We start from the raw sequence: 7,691 nt of genomic DNA, 5'->3' as shown, positions 1-7,691 counted from the left end.
TTTGATATATGTGGGATTCGTAAATGGACATCAATGTGCTTTGGATTCCTAGTAAAATAGAGGGAGACATTGGGAGATATAATCTTGAACTAAGTGGGTGGAGATGGGGTGGTCTCTGGGTTCCTATGTGATCGATTCATTGGCATCGATTTAATTCCCTTGAGCACTTACTCCTTAGAATCATAATCTGGCTCGATGGTGGTTAGCTGTAAGAAAGATTAAAGTGTAGCTGGCCTATTATTGGGTGGAGAGTTGAATTCCCTCCCTTAGTTGCTAATCATTAAGCTATACAAATGAGCGCATTCACTTGTATTCCTATTGCATAATGAATGTGGAATGATGTTGCTGTGGGCTATAAAAATGGTTGTATCAACATTGTTTATGTAGGAATAGTATTATTCCTTGCTCTCTTTAATGAGATGTATTTGTGAATGTTCTCATGGTTTGTTTGTTGATATTGTTATGGGTTACAAAGTTAATTTTTTAATGTGTGGGTTTCATTATTGGCATGGCCAAGGTTATCTACTAGATTAGATCCATTGACTGTTTATCTTACGTTGCATGTTTTACCATTGGGCTTGATGGTATTATGTTGCAACTAGTCTAGGGTGTGGTATGTTGTTCATGCGTTTAATATGCATATCAATGTTAGCCACCATTTAGCTTGTATAATGTTGGTAAGGGTATGGGTTATAAGTGTTATTGAATTGGCATAATGTCCATGGCAATGCTTGAGTGATGGTATGTAAATGAGGGATTCATTTTTGCAAGGAGTAGTGTCCTGAGCAACAATGGCCTTCAAGGAAGTATGGGTGAAGTCCCTGAAATCCTTGAGTCTTTAAGCCCATGCATCACATGACAACAAGCTTGTGATCAGGCTACATGGGTTGATAAAACGATAAAGGAAATCATAATTGGAAAAGGGTGTAGAGTTAATAGGAGCGTGAGATGGAGAAATCCTTGTTACCTGTCATGGGTTATTCACATTGCGTCGCGCCAAGTTTCATGTGAGGTTTACTAGAAAGATGGCGCTATTGATGGAGGCACAGGGTGTGTCTGGAAAAATTTCCCTTTAGTAAATGGGAACAAATATGTCCCAGGGGATGGGAAAAAAGTACGCCTTGGGGGATGGGAAAAGGTATGTTTTGGGGAAGGGATGAGAATGTGTTAATTAATGTGGAATGATCATAAGTTGACCATAAACTATATGACGACAAATCATGGAATTACATGAAGGATCGAGTCCTGGTGGGATCCTCGGCTAGGCTGAGTTAGCAAAAGGCACGTAGGCTGAGAGAGGCTAAATGGAAACCACAAGGACACATGACGTGGCGAAGCTGCTGACATGACACATTGACATCATGACATGTGGCAGGCATGAATGACCTATTTGGAGGGCCAAGTGGTCGGTTCCCAGGTGACACAAGGCATCATGGGAGGATGTCACGCAGTAGGGTGATGTCACCCAGATGTCATCGTGACATCATTAGGTTGGCAAAGGTGGATGACGTGGAACACTACGATAACGTGGCCCCTAGGTGACACGTGGAAGTGATTAGCGGTGCCACTTGGTGTAAGGGTGTTATGTGGCATGGACGAGAAAGTTGACGTGGCCCGTAGCGACGTTAGAGCGGGTCCCTGGAGAGGTTTAGCAATGCATTTCATAACTGAGGTGCAATTGGCAAATTCCACGGAGAAGATAAAAGCCGAGGGATGAAAAATCATCCTTATTACTTAACATGAAAGTGTTTGTCATATTGTAGAAGTCGGGGAGCGAAATGCTCTTAGTAGTCGGGTGTGGCATGATGGTGTCAAGGCGTAGTGCCAGGCACCACAATGGATCTCTCATGAGGTAGCAGTGCCACGTGGGTACCATGTGGCAAGTGACTCGCTAATGTGGCAAGGGGTTTAAGAGGGCCCAAACTTTAAAAGTGCATGACTTTTGATCTAGGAGTCAGATCAAGGTAAAATTTATATTGTTGGAAAGCTCTTGATGAGCTGGATGCATTGGTGTTGTCCAAAGTTGATTCTTCCAACTTTGGGAAGGAAGGAAGGAAATTTTGTAACCCCATTTCCATGATTAAACTATGAAGGTTGGGTTAGATCTAAGTAACACCTCCCACTAGGCTTGGGGAAGTCTAATGGGGTGGGAGGAAGTGTTACATCGTTGTGCGCTCCATCTCGATCATGGATAAGACAAACACACACATCATGCTGAGGGCCTTACACTTGGCGACATTGAATAGAAAATTGAATTGCTTTTTAGAGTCTTTTTGGTTGACATTTGATATGTAATCAGTGGATACATAGTGGTAATGCAATTGGTTGTTGCCATCCAATCATTTTCAATGATTTCACTAATTTTCCACTAATACATTGGTGCCTTTCTCATCATTTATATCATTATTTATAACATTAAATTTTGTATTAAACATTATAGTAAAACTTTCTCAATTTTTTTACCAATTATAATAATTTCATAACTTTCTATCAACAAAGATTACCATTAAAATTTGAGATAGACCCAACATCACTTATAGTAAAAATGAGATAGACCCAACATCACTTAGAGTAAAAATGATGTGCCATGATGACCTACATTGGTTTCTCTCTAGCACAATTCTACATAACATGGGTAACGCAACATCTAGTCAACTCCCATAGTTTATGACCAAAGGAATGATTCGATGGTCATCGACAACAACTTATATCTGCCCATAGTTGTGAAAGCAAACGCTCCAAAAATCATAATTGAAAATTGAACTTATTTTAAAATTCTATATTTATCAACTATTATAATTCCTTCCGACCAAAGACATCCACCATTGAGTAGCACTTGTTTAAATAATTTATTATTACGCCGTAAGGCGTTTCCTTATGAAATGAACTACCCAAACCGCTTACGTGTAAAAATGTGTGACATTCGATATTGTTGTTAGACGATTAGGTAATCGTTAACCGTTGATCTGAATTGAACCATGCCAGCCGTGACGCTTGTTACTGGGTCGTTCAACATTCTACGATGTTTCGTCTCTCTGGCTCACTCTGTATCGGAATATGCAAGGAAAATTATAGGAAGACATCCATTCAACTCCTGTACCAGGGGTTGCCAATGGTCTGGGTAAATTGTTCTACTACCTCGGATTTTCTTTTGGGAGACGCTAGATGCATAGAAGATGGTTGGCTGTGGATAGAGCCCTCATCATTCAACCATTTTTATTCACCGTGTCACTGTGCAAGATTGTAAGGGCTTTAACCGTAGAGATAATGTTTTTTTTTTTGGGCGGTTCTTGCTTGTTTGGTTTTGACGCGATTTTTATCCGTATCAATGTGTTGCAGTTACATATTATGAAGGCATGCTTGTTTTGCCCTTGCGATTTTATTTTGTATTTTGTGGCTGTATGGAGGGCAGAAGAGTCGTTAGAGATAAATTCTGTGTAGCCCATTGTGAATGGAGGTGAAGATATGAATTTGTTTTTCAATTTATAATATATTCAGATATGTTAGCAGTGGCATTGTCCTGAAATCGATGCTGGGTGATTTCCTCTTTGGCCTCAACAAGTTTTCCCATTTCAAGGTTCAAACTGGAAGCTCCAGGATGGATGATTTGAACTATCTCGCCAAGGATGGCAAAATTGGCAGAGCTCTGCTCATTTTTCCCGGCCTTCTTGAAGTCATCGAGCTCTGCCAAGAGGGCAGATGCCCACGATTCAGCACAGCTCATTTCATCTTCGTTATTCTCATCCATATGTACAGTAGATGCCACGCTGCTGGAATTATCTACTGAATGGCGAGAATGGGAACGGCGGGGAGATTTCAAGGTGGGTAATTTTGATGCAGAGAGCTGGAGGAGGTCATGGTCCAACAAGTTTTTGCTTGAATCAGGTGAGGCTGGACACGGCTTGGTTAATGATGATCTGCTTGGCTGGGATATATTCTTGCCCTTCTTGCCCACTAATCCTCTCAGCCTCTGGCATTCTGATTGGAGCTGAGCAATCTTTCTGACATTCTCCAGGTATTGCATGTGGGAAACCTCTGCAGCTTTCATGGAGTGCTCCCTCTCTTCGCTCCGGATTTCAATTTCCTTGTTAAGCAAGTGAAGTTCATACTTCAAACGAGACTTTTCCTTTTCTGCAATCTCCAGTTTCATCTCCATGGTGCGTAATTCATCTTGGGATCTCCTTTTGGAGTGGAGGACGTCTTGGTATGATGTGAAGAGAAGATTCTTTTCGGATTTCACCTTATCGATCTCTTCCCTGCCCAATTGAAGTTCTATCTGGCATTCATTCAAGGATCTTTTCAGTTCAACCTTCTCTGCAATTGCGACCTCCAGCTCACGCTTTGCAGTTGCCGCTTCAGCTTGAGCAGTTTCCCATCCTACCTCGAAAACAAAAAGAAAAGAATGTATTATCAAATTTCAAGGATTGTTTTTTCACTGGGTGGGGTAATCTACAATAGGACGCCACTGGATGCATGAAATTGAGTATGATCCAAACAATCTGGGGCTCATAAAATACACCACAGGATAATTGGAACTTAGTGCCATGTGAAGTAATTGAAGGTTATGTGGAAATAAGCAATTGAAACCCACAAATTCTTAATTATTATTTATTCATGTGATGCAAAGGGGTTTTAGAGAAATAGGTTCGGTTTACCTGTATATTTTTATATGCATTAGATAATGCTCGTAATGTTGGTAGTGATAAATATACTTCATCTGTTATATAAGGTTTTCTCTATAGTCTAATTTGTTTAAAATTTAATAGAGATTTATTGAAATTATATTTTAAATTGTGAAATTTTTATAATCTAAGTACTTAAAATTTTTCAAAATACTGGATTTATATATACTATCAAAAACTCATATTAAAAAATAAATATCAAAATTTAACAATTTTTTTTTTTTTAACCAAATTCTAACTAAAAACTTTAAATATTTAAATAACAAAATAATAATATGGTCGACCCAACTTACCTACATACAACCCATACCAGAGTAAGGCATTTCTCCAACATATTTGGTTAGCAATATCTTATGTTTTCTCTATTATTTCTTTTGCCTGCCCTCATATATATAAAAGAAAATAGAATCGATTCAATTGGAAAAAAAAGCATATGAAATTATTCAAAACCAACTTATATGATTTATCTATAACAGGTGAATTTATTTAAAGATATTATATATGATTTATCTAATTGTAATATTCAATATTATTCATATATTTATTCACAGAAAAGAAAAAGTTAATTAAACTTTTAGATTTATATGGTTTATGGTTTTAACTAAGTTAAATTGTGTAAAGTAGAATAAAACCTACCATGTTTAAGATGAACACTCTACCTATTATCAAAGATAAAAAAGCGTTTTTAGAAAAATGAGAAAGTGGATTGTTGAGAAATAAAATTTTATTCCTTAATACTCTCTATTCTCATAAAATTTTATTCCTTAATACTCTCTATTCTCATCTTAAGCACTATCTATTTTTATTTGATACTCTCTATTCTCATCTTAAGCACTCTCTTAAATTTAACATGGAGAATCAAAGAAATTTCACAACTAGGCGAAGCATTTGTGTTGGTAAGTGAGACTCTTTCTAAGAAGCAATTCTGACAGCCAGGTGACAAACTACTGGGTCAAGGAGAAGATATACAAGGTCTATAATCTATTTTTCGAGGCATCAAACTTTGCCATCATATTCAAAAACACTCGCACATACTCACTGACAGAAACACGTTACACATTGTGGAGAAGAAAACTCAGAAAACATATATATTCAGCTCACAAGTAAACAACCACAAATCATCACCTAGAATGAATCTCAATCGAAGAAGTTACACAACCAGGTCAACCAATTTGATATTGACTAAACCATTTTGACACAATCTCTGGAACGTGCTTGCTTCTTCAGCTCACTGATCGCATAGTGAAATTGAAGATATAAACAATCCTGAGGTGTATCCTAACCTTGCCTGTAAATGGGTAGAAGATTGTTACCTGAAACTGCCTCTTCCAAAAGTATTTCACGCTGCTTCACCATATCTTCTTTGCTTTTTGTTGCCAATTCTTCCTCCAAGTGCACTTCCTGCTACACCAATAATATAGAACACCAAAAATCATTTCAAAGCATTAAATCTATATAAAATGAGTTCTGATATATAAGAAATTAATGCCCCACCTCATGAGTCTGACCAGACGAGCAGGTAACATTAGGCTTCTCTTCTTCCCTTTCCTCCTGCTTCTTTTTCCATGGCCAATTTTTTCGACCCATCTGGTTATACAAACATGAAATACAAAAAAAGCTGGTTCATCTACCCAATTTCTTCAAGCTTTGTCACAATGAAACTTAACATAATAAAATTAAGGAAAGCCAAATTCCTTGTGCTTCGTTGCAGCTTTGTCTATCTAAATGTAATAAAGTGCATCATCCATAGTTACCTGCACTGCACCCTGATCAAGTACTGTTGCAGAATGTCAAATGACAGGACAGTATTGTTATTTTTGTTGGAGATATGTCATTATAGTTGGATTGGATTCATCTTCTTCAAGAAATGTGTAGGCAAAAGTTCTTTATTCCCGGGCTGACGAACTTTCAAAGGATCGCTTCCTCTGGCTAAGGTTGGAAGAATATCATAAAACAAAAAAGCATGGAGGTCCAACACTAAAGTTGAAAAAAAAAATCCAAAGATACGCTACCCACAGGGAAAAAATGGCAGGGGAACCAAACAGAAAGAGTTCATCACGCATCTGCCACCTTTTTATGACTTTACTTCATCTCAAGGGACCTGGAAGACAATACACATGGATACTTAACCAAAAGGCAAATCTTTGTTACTATTTTAATGGAAAGTTTGGAAGTTGGTTTAATCAAACCAAAATCTTAGAATGCAGTAAGAAGCACACTAGCTTACAATTAATTAATAAGCACAAAATGAAAAAGAAAAAAAAGTATGTTCTGTATTCCTCCTTTGCCGAAAGCAAATGGTGATGTGAGTTTTTCTCACAACAAAGCCCCCACATGTTATAAATTTTTTTATTTGACATGAAATTTATGTCAACGGAAGTGGCTCACCATGCTCACAGTTTCTCCTGTGACATTTACAGACGGCCACAATAATTCTTCATACATAGCATCCATTAGAGCTTTTCCCATTATATATATCTTAAGTTTTGTCTTATTTTCATAGATTAAGATTTGAATTCAAGATTTCTAATTCGGTTTCGGTTTGGTTTCATTTTTACAGACATTGCCAATTAAACTACACCAAACTGACATTTTTATATTCAAATTTTCAACGTCACTCCAGTTTCATATTCTTTATAGCGTTATAAGGTCTATATTTTTACACTTCTCTTCAGTTTCATATTCTTTATAGCGTTATAAGGTATATATTTTTACACTTCTCTTCAGTTTCATATTCTTTATAGCTTTATAGGGTATATATTTTTACACTTCTCTTCATTTTCATACTCCAGTTTTCTTTCTTAGACAATGTGACACTCCGAAGTCAGTTTTCATATTCAGATTTGCATTCCTGTGACACTTTCACTTCAGTTTCATGTTCAAATGTGCACTGTCAACTCAGTTAATCAGATTTTCATGTTTAAATAAGGTTTGAGTTGTAATATTTATTGGTAAAGCATATAGAGTACCTTTGACTCACCTATATTTAACATTTCAATGAGCGCAATT

This window comes from Pinus tabuliformis, chromosome 6 (genome assembly GCF_031772625.1).
Source record: "Pinus tabuliformis cultivar Carrire ecotype Pingquan chromosome 6, CPIR1, whole genome shotgun sequence".
In the NCBI taxonomy this organism is placed as follows: Eukaryota; Viridiplantae; Streptophyta; class Pinopsida; order Pinales; family Pinaceae; genus Pinus; species Pinus tabuliformis.
This window is presented reverse-complemented; position numbering follows the sequence as displayed.